We start from the raw sequence: 15,716 nt of genomic DNA, 5'->3' as shown, positions 1-15,716 counted from the left end.
TTATTCATCTCGTCTTCTTCATTCCAATTTGAGCGAAAACGAGCCGATCCTAGCCGCTCAGTTTTAATTCGAGCCAAGTTCGAGCAACGTTTTTTCGCTCGTTTACTTAAATTCGAACCGATCCGAGCCACTCGGTTTCAATTCGAGCCGAGTTCGAGCAGACGCTCGCTCGGTTCGGCTCGATTCGTGAACATCCCTAGTGATGTGTTCCCATTTACATTCAGATATCTCTAATGGCTGCATCTTTCCATAAGGTTTTTGGTGTTTAGCCTTAACTTGCAAACAAGTTAAGCACTTACTAACATAATCCACTACATCATTCTTCATACCCGACCACCAGTAATCTCTCTTTAGATCTTGATAGATCTTGGTGGATCCCGGATGAATCGAGTATCTCGACTTGTGAGCTTCATCTAAGATTCGACCTATGAGATTTCCATTGCGTGGAATCCACATACGGTCAATCCTAATCTTAACACCATGAGTGTTTTCCATCAGCTCGTCTTGTTGTCCGAAGATTCTTTCCTTTTTCATTAGCCCTTCATTTTCAAGCACCTCTGTCTGCACCGTGTTGATTTCTGTAAAGAGATCTGAGTTAATGATCAACTTATAAGACTTCACTATTGCAATGACTTCCTCATTCTTACGGCTCAGCGCGTCAGTGACCACATTAGCCTTACCAGGATGATATTTGATATTATAGTCATAGTTCTTAATCAACTCCAACCATCTTCTCTGTCTCATGTTCAACTCTTTCTGCTTGAAGAAATACTTTAAATTCTGATGATTTGTGTAGTGTCACACCCCCATCTTGGGCCTAGGAGTGCGACTCGACAGTTGGTACCACATTTGTAAATAAATCAGAGTTACGGGTTTAAGCGGAAGACTTTATAAAACATGTGGATTTAAAGTTAAATATTTACATTACAAAAGACGAGACGAAAGTCTCGTTTAAATTTACTTGTTTATAAGGTTTAACAAAATCATCATATTTTAATATTCAAACAAAATATTCGAGCCATCAGATTCTTGAGCCTTAGTCCTTCAAGCTCTATTCTTGGTTACCTGCAAAATGTTATAAAAATACGTCAGCAATGATTGCTGGTGAATATGCTGACGCAAAAATATTTTCTTTTACTTTGTTACCCCTCGAGTGTTACGCAAGCCTCGGCCCATCTTGGCTTAGGAATATCAAAGTTTAAACAACATCATTATAAACTCGTGTCTCTACAATAGGTCACCCCAGCAAAACACCGCAGCGTTTCGCGTACTTAGGTACCAGAAATATACACAAGGTCATTCTCACTCGAACATACTTTGGTTCGGCCCATCGTGGCTGGAGGTCGTGACCAGGCGTGGTGCGATGTGCCCACCGCATTTAACCACATATGTAAGGATCGAGACAAATGTATACTACAGCCTGAGGGCTAGGCTCATACTCTTATTTACAATGTTTTTAGAGACACGTGGCCTCATGTAAAGTTTTACATATAACACATTTATTTGTTTGAAAACAAGTTTGTAAAAGTGGGGTGTATTCACCTTTGATCGGGATCGGTTTCCAACACCGTCCTTGAGTCTCTTTCTTGCCATCTCGCACCTATAGTACGAGTATAACTATTCGTTAGTCGGATATACAATCCGGCTTAAGACCTTTAGTCTTTATTTTACCTCGATGAACCTTTAGTTCATTTCTCAATTACTTGAAAACCTTTAGTTTAAAAGTATTGTTTATAAACCTTTAGTTTATTATAAAAACACTACGTTTCTTCTTCTTTAAGAAACGTATTCTTTTCTTTATTATTTAAGAATACTCATTAAACTTAAATAATATTTATAACAAAGAATTATATATATATATATATCATTATACACATATATATATGTATACACTTTTTATTTCTCTTTCTTTTCTTTGTTATTTATTTTTATTCTCGATGTATTGAATATGATTTCGACTTAGGGCTTAAGCCTTTAATATAATATTATATTAAATTCATTTGACATTACGCCTAACCTCGTTGGCGTTTTGGAAACCCTAAGGATTTGAGCAGCACTTCCACGCCACTTGATCAACACTTCTTTACGTCAACGAACCTCTTGTCGGCACGCTTTTCGAGGCACCAACACTTCACGGTATGCACCCCAAATTGATCGTCGGGACGTCGGTACGGGATCACCTTCTTGATATACACGTTGTCGGAAAAATGGTACGCTTATCTAGGTAGGGCACTGAAAACGAGGATTTGGGCACGTTTATCGAGATGGATCGTAGGCACGAATTTCGAGGTGTAGTGAGATGCTAGAGAGAGTAAGATACTGAATTTTGGTGTGAAGTTATGAAGACCCAAGACTGCTATTTATGGGCAATTTCTGGGGTCCCATCGCGGTACATGACCACCTTCAAGGCACCCGTCGCGTACCGCGACGTAGCCTTGGTGACGCACACAGTAGGTCTGCCACGTGTCGCCACGTGGCAGACGGTGTGCCACGTGTTGCCACGTGTCAGGACACGTGGCGACCGGTGTGCCACGTGTGGACACGTGGTGAAAAGGTGTCAGACGTGTCAGGCCACGTCATCGCAGTACGCGGTTCGCGATGACTTCATCCAGAAGCTTTGACCAAGTCCCATCGCGGTTCGCGATGGGCTAGCCTTTTGTTCTGTCGCGTAGCGCGATAGGACAAGAAAGCAGAATTTTCATTTTTGCCCTTAGAGTTTGGAAATTGGCAGAATTAGTCCCTTAACTTTGAAAACTTGACATTTTTGGCCCAAAATTCCCGTGATGTTACATCCTCCCCACCTTGAAATAAATCTCGTCCTCGAGATTGCTTTACGAGAATAAGTGGGGGTATTTCTTTCTCATTTCGGACTCGAGTTCCCAAGTATACTCGGGTCCTCGTCGGGAATCCCATTTTACCTTCACGATTTTCAAGGTTCGTCTTTTGAGTTTCTTTAATTTTGAATCTTCGATTTGAATTGGACGTTCTACAAATTATAAGTTTTCGTTAATTTCAACATCTTTTAACGACATTGCTAAAGATTCGTCGGCTAGACATTTTCGCAGATTTGAGATATGGAATACGTCCTGTATCCCTTGCATTTCCTTGGGTAGTCGCAAACGATATGCGACAGTACCAATTCGTTCAAGTACCTCAAAGGGTCCAATGAATTGAGGACTTAACTTTCCTTTCTTGCCGAAGCGGACTACGCCTTTCCATGGCGAAACTTTCAAAAGTACTTTGTCACTAATATTGAACTCTAACGGCTTACGACAAACATCGGCGTAACTCTTTTGGCGATCACGTGCCATTTTTAGTCGTTCACGTATTTGAATAACTTTGTCGGTGGTTTCTTGGACTATTTTGGGTCCAGATAATTGATTATCTCCGGTTTCTGACTAGCACACTGGCGTCCTACATTTTCGACCATATAACGCCTCAAATGGTGCGGCTTGAATGCTCGTGTGATAACCATTGTTATACGAGAATTCCATTAGGGGTAAGTGGTCATCCCAACTTCCACCTAAGTTTATCACACATGCTTGGAGCATATCTTCCAATGTTTGAATTGTCCTTTCGCTTTGCCCATCAGTTTGTGGGTGATAGGCGGTGCTAAGGTTAAGCTTGGTGCCGAGTGCTTGTTGGAAGCTTTTCCAAAAGTGAGACGTGAAACGACTGTCTCGATCAAAGATTATAGATAGCGGTACTCCATGCAAAGCAACGATGTTGTTTACATATATACGTGCTAATCTATCCATTGAGTACGACTCATTGATAGGTATGAAATGTGAAGACTTTGTTAAACGGTCCACAATCACCCATATAGCATTATGTTGTCAAGTTGTTTTAGGGAGTTTGGTAATAAAATCCATTGTAATCAACTCCCACTTCCATACGGGAAGTTCGGGTTGCTTATGCAATCCCGAAGGCTTTTGGTGTTCAGCCTTGACTTTCAAACATGTTAAGCATTTCGCAACATGCGAAGCAACATCCCTTTTCATTCCATTCCACCAATAGTTTGCTTTTAGGTTATGGTACATTTTGTCGCTCCCGGGATGCATCATGTATTTGGACTTATGAGCTTCGTTCAAGATTTTCTCACGCATGTCCCCAACGATCGGTACCCAAATTCTATTTCCGAGTCTAAGGATACCATCGTCACCTTTGACCAACGAGTCAATGGTCCCGTTACGTTTTTCATCGAAGATTTGGTTTTCATTTATCGCTTGAGTTTGTGCGGATTTGTTTGCTCGAAGAGTTCGACTTGTAATTCTAGCCTCAACGCTCGAACTCTTTTTGGCTTTTCATGCTCTTTACGACTTAAGGCATCAACCACAACGTTTACCTTACCTTCATGATAAACTATTTCACAGTCATAGTCGTTGAGAGTCTCCATCCAGCGTCGTTGGCGCATGTTGAGCTCCTTTTGATCAAAGATGTTCTTTAAGCTCTTATGATCAGTGTACACGATAAATCTTACTCCATAGAGAGAGTGCCTCCATATCTTAAGTGCAAAGATTATGGAGCCTAACTCGAAATCGTGAGTTGTATAGTTCTTTTCGTGTACTTTGAGTTGACGAGAGGCGTAAGCGATAACTTTCTTGCGTTGCATTAGTGCACATCCCAAGCCAGAATGAGACGCATCGCAAAAGACAACGAAATCCTCAATACCTTCTGGCAAGGCCAGTATAGGAGCTTGGGTAAGCTTTTGTTTAAGTATATCTAACGCCTCTTGTTGCTTTGTTCCCCATTCGTATTTGGTGTTCTTTCGAGTTAAGGAAGTTAAGGGAACAGCAATTCGAGAAAAGTTTTCGATAAACCTACGATAATAGCCGGCCAATCCCAAGAAACTTCGAATCTCGGTTGGCGACTTTGGGATCTCCCACTTAGAGATAACTTCAATCTTAGCGGGATCCACTTGAATACCGTTGACATTAATGATGTGACCAAGAAATTGCACCTCGTGCAACCAGAACTCGCATTTCGAGAACTTGGCGTACAATTTCTCGGTTCTAAGAATTTCAAGTAGCGTTCGAAGGTGATTTTCATGATCGGCCTTAGACTTAGAATAAATCAATATGTCGTCGATGAATACGATCACAAATTTATCTAAGTAAGGCTTACAAATACGATTCATCATGTCCATGAACGCAGCCGGCGCATTAGTAAGTCCGAATGGCATAACGGTGAACTCGTAATGGCCGTAACGTGTTCGAAATGCGGTTTTCGGAATATCTTTGGATTGGACTTTGAGTTGGTGATAGCCGGAGCGAAGATCGATTTTGGAAAAAAAGCTAGCACCTTGAAGTTGATCGAACTAGTCATCGATTCGCGGGAGTGGATAATGATTATTGATTGTGACTTTGTTGAGAGCTCGATAGTCGATGCACATGCGCATGGATCCATCCTTCTTCTTGACAAAAAGTATCGGCGCTCCCCATGGTGATGAACTTGGTAGTATGAACCCTTTCTCGAGAAGCTCGTCAAGTTGTTTCTTCAGTTCTTTCATCTCGGTTGGTGCGAGGCGATACGGAGCTTTGGCGATCGGAGCAGTTTCAGGAATAAGATTGATCCAAAATTCTACTTCACGATCGGGAGGAATGCTAGGAAGTTCATCAGGAAAGACATCGGCAAAATCGGAAACTACAGGAAAGTCTTTGATTTCTTTGGGTTTTGATTCCTCGGTGACGTAGGCCATGAATTCTAGGCATCCTTGATTCAAACATTTGTTAGCCCTTATCATAGAGATTAGGCTAACTTGGCCAGCGTCTTTATCCCCTTCAATAAGAATAGTTCGTTTATCCGGGGATTGGAGTTCGATGGTCTTGCTATCGCAAAGGATACGAGCACGGTTGTCGGATAACCAATCAATACCCGATACAACATCAAAACCAGCAAGAGTCATAGGTAGCAATTGAATAGGTAAAACATAACCAGCTAATAAGATTTTTCCGTTTTCTAAGGCTTCGGAGATTTTAACAATTTCGCCATTAGCGGTCTCGACGCTTAGAGTTTTATTAAGTTTGATTAAAGGTTCATTTAATACACTACAAAACATATAATCTATAAAACTTAAATTGGCTCCTGAATCAAACAAGACTCTAGCATAGGCATTGTTAACAAGGAACGTACCGGTAATGGTTTCCGGTGTGTCGGTCGCTTTCTTTGTATCCAAGACGAAGACTCTTGCATTGCCCTTCTTGGGCTCATTCTTTTGATCGATACCACCCGCACCACCAGTCGCGGGCTTATTCTTGGGGCACTCGAAACTGAGATTTTCCATCTCCTTGCAGTTGTAGCAAGTCATCCTCTTCTTCCAACAATCGGCCGTAGCGTGACCGGGTTTGTGACATGATTCACAAAGTCGTGGAGTTAAATGGCATCTACCCCTATGGTATTTCTTGCAAATTTTGCATTGTGGGATGCCGGGGTTGAAGCCAGACCTTCGTTGGTCAACTCCTTTACCCTTGAAACGGGTATTTCCTTCCTTCTTCGGGTCTTGTGTTTTCACGACCCTCTTGTCCTCTTCTTTATTGCGGATCATTCCGCCCATCAAGTAACCAGCCAACACCATGGCGGAGTCAGCGGTTTGTGGCAAGTGTGACCTCACCATGTCACGAATCTCTCGTGGTAGTCCCCAAATGTAACGTGTAACTTTGCTGGATTCCGGGGTAACCAGCTGGGGAACCAAACGACAGTATTCGTGAAAATTTGTGTTATATTCACGAAGGTTTGTTCCAACAACCTTGTGAGACAAGAATTTCGTTTGAATTTGGTCCGTTTCATGCATCAGACAGAATTTCGACATTAGCAACTCTTTGAACTAGCTCCACGTCAGGTTATACATCACTTCCCTTCCTCTACTCAAGATTAACATGTTCCACCATTCTAAAGCCTCGCCTTTAAACATTAGAGCAGAATATTGAATCTTTTTTTCTTCATAACATTTGCTCGTAATCACAATTGTCTCTATCTCTTCAAGCCACCTTACAGTCGTGATGGCTCCCTTGTCACCATGGAATTTTTTCGGCCCATAGTACTTGAAGTATTTGAACGAACATCCACCAATTTTGAGTCTCTTGAATTCTTGGCGAACCCCACCATCAGCGTTTGATTCATGTACACTTTCATCCATACGTGAGGGTCGAGAATGGGATTTAGAAATGGATTTTCGGGAAGGATTAGAATGAGAATGTTTTGTTTGTCTAGATTGAGATATAGCCATGGATTCTTCCCTAACTGCATCTTTAATCATCTTTTGAATTCGATCCATAAATTTTTCGGGAATTGGATCTTCTTGTTCTTTTTCGGGTCCCTTTCCTTTTTCTTTTTGTTTTTCGGCATCCTTTCGGGAAGCCTCGAAGTTATTACTTTGTTGAGACATATTATCTTTTCTTTTTATTCTTTTATATCTGAAAGTTAACGAATGTTCTTTATTAAACACACATTTTATTTCAACATTTGTATATACCATACAAGGTATATACAATGATTGTTACAACACATACTTATATATATACATTCATATCTGATGTATATATATTCCTATCCACACATCACATAATACACATAACATTACATTATTCAAAACATCACATAAACTTCAACTTCTCGAAAACATGCCATTTCCACCATCATCTCAGTCCTTCAAAAACTTCTTAACAACCCTCGTCAGTTTGTTGCATTTGTGAAGAATCTTTTCTCCCATCTTCTTCTTTTTCTTCCCTTCCTCAACCACCTTCTTTCTCCAATCATCAGTCTCGTGTAAAGCGCGATACAGGTGTTCTTCATATGACTGCGGTATAACGTCGGGGTATCCATATTGTGGAGGTGGGTCGCGGTAACCCAATGTCACCATCTCGTAATGATTCCTCGGTTCAGGATACGGGACGTAAGTCATGTCGGATGCAAGGTAGAGGTACGTTTTGGCAGCCATGTTTTGCTCATGAATCTCATCAGCTTGTTCTTCTTAAGTTGGAATTACACCTTGGAATGGTGGGAAGCTTGACGAAGCTTGGTTCTTGATCTTCTCAAGATACTGAACATACGGATCGACGGAACCGTAGCTTGGGTTGTGGGAAGTGAGTGATCCATCAATGGATGTTGATATATCGTTAGGATTGTCAGGATGCTCTTCTTCCGGTTCAGACTCTTCTACAGGATCCTCCTCTTCCTTGGGGTCCTCTTCTTCTTCCTCCATAGGTTCTTCCTCCTCTTCCATATATTGAGTGGTCTCGTTGATCATTGCGGGCATTTTAAAACTCTCGTAAGGCATCGTCACCCTCATTCTTGGTTTGCGGGATGATCATTCGCCATTGTTGGGTCGTGAGTGGACTTCGTTCATGTGGAGCTTCTAGTAAGCCACCTTCGTGGGTAAGAGTGGCACTGCATCCAGTCGGAGGATGGGGATCTTGGTTCTTCTTTTATTGGTCGGTTTGAAAGGAAGGCATAGAATGGGTGTGCATTTGGGAAATATTCGGTGGGAAAGTATTGCGGGATCTCCGATGGGTGGTACGTCGGTATTTCAGATGGATGATATATAGGCATTGTGGGTGGATGATAGCTCGAGTGTCTTGATGGTTTGATTTGTTTGGGTGGGCTATCAGGTAGTTTAATTGGGCATTGCTCAGTCCCGGGAAAGTATATTGGTTTGGGACGTTCGATGTATTGGTCTCGGCTGAAGAAAGCCTCAAAGTAATCTTCACTCATAACGTCTTTTGGGAACTTGTAGTATTTTCTTGCTCTTCTTGCTTCACGATCATAATACTCTATTAATTTCTCATAAGACATCTTGATGGGTGGTTTAGAATGTAGAGAGGGAAAGAAAGGGTTACCAGCCAATCATATCCCTATTCAAATAAACAAGTAAGATATTTTTCCTGTGCTTGGATCGAAGCTTGGGTATTGTTTTATGATACCCAATTCGCTAAGATCGATGGCTCTGATTCCAACCTGTCACACCCCCATCTTGGGCCTAGGAGTGCGACTCGACAGTTGGTACCACATTTGTAAATAAATCAGAGTTACGGGTTTAAGTGGAAAACTTTATAAAACATGTGGATTTAAAGTTAAATATTTACATTACAAAAGACGAGACGAAAGTCCCGTTTAAATTTACTTGTTTATAAGGTTTAACAAAATCATCATATTTTAATATTCAAACAAAATATCCGAGCCGTCGGATTCTTGAGCCTTCGTCCTTCAAGCTCTATTCTTGGTTACCAGCAAAATGTTATAAAAATACGTTAGCAATGATTGCTGGTGAATATGCTGACGCAAAAATATTTTCTTTTACTTTATTACCCCTCGAGGGTTACGCAAGCATCGGCCCATCTTGGCTTAGGAATATCAAAGTTTAAACAACATCATTATAAACTCGAGCCTCTACACTAGGTCACCCCAGCAAAACACCGCAGCGTTTCGACGTACTTAGGTACCTTAAAATATACACAAGGTCATTCTCACTCGAACATACTTTGGTTCGGCCCATCGTGGCTGGAGGTCGTGACCAGGCGTGGTGCGATGTGCCCACCGCATTTAACCACATATGTAAGGATCCAGACAAACGTATACTACAGCCTGAGGGCTAGGATCATACTCTTATTTACAATGTTTTTAGAGACACGTGGCCTCATGTAAAGTTTTACACATAACACATTTATTTGTTTGAAAACAAGTTTGTAAAAGTGGGGCGTATTCACCTTTGATCGGGATCGGTTTCCAACACCGTCCTTGAGTCTCTTTCTTGCTATCTCGCACCTATAGTACGAGTATAACTATTCGTTAGTCGGATATACAATCCGGCTTAAGACCTTTAGTCTTTATTTTACCTCGATGAACCTTTAGTTCATTTCTCAATTACTTGAAAACCTTTAGTTTAAAAGTATTGTTTATAAACCTTTAGTTTATTATAAAAACCCTACGTTTCTTCTTCTTTAAGAAACGTATTCTTTTCTTTATTATTTAAGAATACTCATTAAACTTAAATAATATTTATAACAAAGAATTATATATATATATATATACACATATATATATGTATACACTTTTACTTCTCTTTCTTTTCTTTGTTATTTCTTTTTATTCTCGAGGTATTGAATATGATTTCGACTTAGGGCTTAAGCCGTTAATATAATATTATATTAAATTCATTTCACATTACGCCTAACCTCGTTGGCGTTTTGGAAACCCTAAGGATTTGAGCAGCACTTCCACGCCACTTGATCAACACTTCTTTACGTCAACGAACCTCTTGTCAGCACGCTTTTCGAGGCACCAACACTTCACGGTATGCACTCCAAAATGATCGTTGGGAAGTCGGTACGGGATCACCTTCTTGATATACACGTCGTCGGAAAAAATGGCACGCTTATCGAGGTAGGGCACGGAAAACGAGGATTTGGGCACGTTTATCGAGATGGATCGTAGGCACGAATTTCGAGGTGTAGTGAGATGCTAGAGAGAGAGAGTAAGATACTGAATTTTGGTGTGAAGTTATGAAGGCCCGAGGCTTCTATTTATAGGCAATTTATGGGGTCCCATCGCGGTACGCGACCGCCTTCAAGGAACCCGTCGCGTACCGCGACGTAGCCTTGGTGACGCACACAGTAGATCTGCCACGTGTCGCCACGTGGCAGACGGTGTGCCACATGTGGACACGTGGTGAAAAGGTGTCAGATGTGTCAGGCCACGTCATCGCGGTATGCGATGACTTAGGCTCAACAGCGATCGCGTATCGCTGTTGACTTCATCCAGAAGCTTTGACCAAGTCCCATCGCGGTACGCGATGGGCTTGTTTTTTGTCCCGTCACGTAGCGCGATAGGACAATAAATCAGAATTTTCATTTTTGCCCTTAGAGTTTGGAAATTGGCAGAATTAGTTCCTTAACTTTGGAAACTTGACATTTTGGCCCAAAATTCCCGTGATGTTACATGTAGATAGTACACTTAGTACCATACAGATAATGTCTCCATATATTTAGAGCATGCACTACTGTTGCTAGCTCTAATGGGTCTTGGGCTTAATCCCATGGTCTATCTTCCTTCCTTATTGACCCAAATCCATTACCCATATTTATTTAACCCAACACAAGCCCATATCATAATAATTAATATTATTTTTTTATAAACCATAACAGGAAACGGGATGTTACATTCTAAAACTTTGAAGTTTTTAAATATGTATTGAAATGGCATATTTGTTTTAATTGACAGCGACACATATTTGTTTTGGTGGCATTTGTTTGAGTAGTATGCAATAAATAAACTTGTTTTGAGTAGTTTTGATGATCTATTCTTACAGTGATTTAGATATTCAAATAATATTACTGAAGAATGATTAAAATTAGTACAAGAAAATAGGTTTGGGTAAATCCAACGCACCTAAATTTAATAGAACATCTGCTCGTATTCAACCATATAACGAATTGATATATTCAACCAATGAGCGAAAATAACTACAACAATCATGAAAATATCTTGTATTCGATAATCATATCATATTACAAAGATTACCCACGACTCAAAAGAAAAATCACAAGATAATATGCTAAGTAAACCACAACCTAGACATTTAAGCGAATGTATACATTTGCATTTCTCTAACAAAATAAAAAGTCCTAAGTTGGTGTATGACTGTATGGTGACCAGATATTGATGAAATTCGATTTATGACTTGAGTGCAGTTTGTAAATCAACTCAGCAGCTGCGTGATTGCCACAAATCCTTACACTTGCTGTTAACAACTAACATGTTGATGTTATTTGTAACCAACACATTGCTTTGTTGTATATATGCAGTTGAACAAAAGGATTCCACGTATCAAAGATAAACTGTCATACCAACGACAATAAACAAATTGACGGGCTAAAAAATATATATCAACAAAAAAAAGAACAATTAAAGAAAATAGATCAGGACTTAAAAAATTTGTATGGAAATTCAAATCTTTATACCAATGTTACTGATTGTTGGCTTTAAATAGCCTACACCATAAAAAGATTAACAAATTTACATTGGATTGAAACTGGAATGAAAATAAGTAACCAATTAGCTAGTAAACGAAGTGCCAACAGACCCAAACAAAAACACAAAACTTATCATATTGACTAGGAGTGCAAACGAGCTACACTTTATCAGGATATTCAAATAATATTACTGAAGAATGATTAAAAATGGTACAAGAAAATAGGTTTGGGTAAAACCAACCCACCTAAATTTAATGGAAGATCTGCTCGTATTCAACCATATAACAAAGTGATATATATTCAACCAATGAGCGAAAATAACTAAAACAATCATGAAAAAATCATGTATTAGATAATCATAACGTATTACAAAGATTGCCCACGACTCACAAGAACAATCACAAGATAATATGCTAAGTAAACCACAACCTAGACATTTAAGCGAATGTATACATTTGCATTTCTCTAACAAAATAAAAAGTCCTAAGTTGGTGTATGATTGTATGGTGACCAGATATTGATGAAATTCGATTTATGACTTAAGTGCAGTTTGTAAATCAACTCAGCAGATGCGAGATTGCCACAAATCCTTACACTTGTTGTTAACAACTAACATGTTGATGTTATTCGTAACCAACACATTGCTTTATTGTATATATGCAGTTCAACAAAAGGATTCCACGTATCAAAGATAAATTTTAATACCAACAACAATAAACAAATTGACGGGCTAAAAAAATATATATCAACAAAAAAAGGAACAATTAAAGAAAATAGATCAGGACTTAAAAAAGTTGAATGGAAATTCAAATCTTTATACCAATGTTGCTGATTGTTGGCTTTAAATGGCCTAAACCATAAAGAGATTAACAAATTTACATTGGATTGAAACTGGAATGAAAATAAGTAACCGATTAGCCAGTAGACGAAGTGCCAACAGACCCAAACAAAAACACAAAACTTATCACATTGACTAGGAGTGCAAACGAGCTACACTTTATCCGGATCTTTTTTATTAAGGTATTGCACAAGATCAAGTCGATCTTAGGCTCGCTTAAGATATTTCTCAAAGTATTAAAAAAAATTAAAGACGTATATAATTTCATTAATAAATAATAAACGAGCTGAGTCCGAACTTGATAAAACATCTATCGAGCCAAGTTCGAATTTTAGGAAAAGAGCTCAAAACGCTATGAACCTGAGCTTGAAAAAACAACTTGAGCTCTTGTAAGTGAAAACAATCGGAGCTCAGGATCGGTTCGTTTACACCCCTAATATTAACAAGTAGCCAAGCAAATTTTCATTACTAGCTGATATTCAAGTCTATTACAATTTGACAGAAACAAAATTAAACTAAAAGTTAACATCCATCTGTAAACTCTCTTAATTTTCAAAGCCCCACTTTATCTTAATCCATTTTAGACTCTTAGGAAGAGTAGTTCGCATAAACGAATTAGACCATCTTTAATGCGTCCTTACAAAAAAAAGTCTGTGATGACATGGAAAAATATCACAACCACATAAGCATTAAATTCCATTTAAAGTGAAAAATTGCCCAACTGCACGAGCCTATAAATCTTTGGTTCTTGTGCAAAAGTTTCATGCAAGAAATTATATTATATGTATTTTGCCTCCATGTTTCTTTTTAGATAAACTTTTAATTGATGCATATATATTAAATGGTAATTAATATTCATTACCAACCTTCTAAAATATTCACTGTCCATTAAATGTTTACTAACCATTCAAACGTTCTTTTATTCATTTAATATTTTCACCAAACCATTTAAAAATCAAACATAATTCATTTAATATTTTCACCAAACCATTTAAACATCAAACTTATTAACATAAATAATCATATTGTTTTTCATCACCTATCACAAAAATTATCAAGTATTACCAAATTTCATCACTTATCACTCACATCGCACAAAGAAATGAATCCATACCAAAACCTAAACTATACCCAGTTGCTAAATCAATGTATTTCAGATGAAAACACAAATGAATCACTTCAAAACTTTAGGTTCCACAAACACAACTAAACCAACCATTACCGAATGTCGGTTTTCAACAGTTCCAACAAGTTTCTGGAGGGTTTCAACATGTTTCACCGGAACAAATGATGTTCCAACAATTTCAAAAACAAATGATGTTCCATCAGTTTCAACAACAAATGCAACAAAATCACCAGTTTCCTGTTATTTCAAGCACCGAAACACCATCAGTAGAGCCTTTTATCTTTAGTGTTGAAGCTACTCCGTCAAACCAAAAGAAAAAAAACAAATAAGAAAAAAGAAACCACAAAAAATGTGGAATCCTCTTCTGAAGTGACACGCGTGAAGTGGACCATGGAAAAAGAGATTGTGCTTGCCAAGGTCTACGTGCATATTTCTGAAGATTCAATCTTGTGAAATAACCAAAAGCGGGGTTCTTTTTGGAGTCGGGTTATAAAAATATTTTTGAAAAGCTCTCAAAATTATCAAGGGAGGACCAACCATAATCTGAGGTCACACTGGTTCATGTTCATACCAAAGTTGAACAATTTTAATGACCTGTACAAACGCAACAAAAACAATATAAAGAGTCGTATATCGGACGAAATGTTGTTGTGGGTGGTTCGAGAGGAATATGTGCTGATACCAAGAAACAATTTCAATATGAGCATGTTTGGAGGATTGTAAAGGACAAGCCAAAGTGGTCTGGACTAACCAAGGTGTACGGTGCTCAACCGTCCAAACGCTCAAAGACACCGAGCACCAGTGGATACACCTTGGCTGGTAGTCTTTCTGATGCTCATACCACGACTTTTGACCTTAATGAGGATATAGCTTCTCAGTAGATGTTGATGTCCATGTGTATGATTGTGATGAAGATTATTCCTATGTTAAAGTTGAACCAACACAAAGACCAATCGCGAGGGACAAAGTAAAGGCAAAGGAAAAGGCTAAGGGGAATGCCAAAGCATGGTCTTCTTACCATGAAAAGAAAAAAGAACTACTCGACTTGTTAAACAACACCCTATCTCTTAAGCAACAAGCGATTGGTGATTGGAGAGTTAATATGAAGGATTACATGGAAATCAAAGAGAAAAAAATACTCTACATCCCAACTGCTCAGATGGACCCGACTCAAAAAGGGCGACACGAAACTGAGTGTGCTAGGATTAAAGTTAAGTATAACAAGGATTAATTTCAGTAGGTTTGTTGTAGTTTTATTAATTTGACTTATTTGTATTCACTATTTTTATCAACTTTGTTTTCTATTTTATTTTAGGTTTTATGTAGTATTTACTTTTATTTGGTTTGTTGTATTTAATTTGCTTACCAACCTTTCTTTTCTATTTCTTTTTATCCTAACATCAATTATGTGTATTTAATATGGGATAAGCTTTTACATGTATAGTATTTAATTTGGTTACCTGACTTAAAAAAATCATCTTTAAATACAAAATATACCACTATCAGTTTTTCATACTTTTCCTTTCCTCCACTGCTAATTCATTTTACACTAATAAAAATTAGTGCACCAAATCCGTATACGAATCTTGCAAGTAAAGAACTTGAAGAACTATTGTCGAATGATATTGAAATAACTGCGCAACATTTTTTGGACCTCGACACCGACGAGGTTGGTGGTTCTTCCAGAAAAAAAGAGAAAAGCAAGTACATTGAAAGGTGTCGTGAAGATGGTGATGATCGTATGTTGAATGATTATGTTGCTCCTGATCCGGTGTACCAAGAGTCT

This window comes from Bidens hawaiensis, unplaced genomic scaffold (assembly GCF_021521415.1).
Source record: "Bidens hawaiensis isolate Kalapana, Puna unplaced genomic scaffold, B.hawaiensis_p1.1 tig00003506_1, whole genome shotgun sequence".
Taxonomy (NCBI): Eukaryota; Viridiplantae; Streptophyta; class Magnoliopsida; order Asterales; family Asteraceae; genus Bidens; species Bidens hawaiensis.
Note: the sequence above shows the minus strand (reverse complement) of the source record.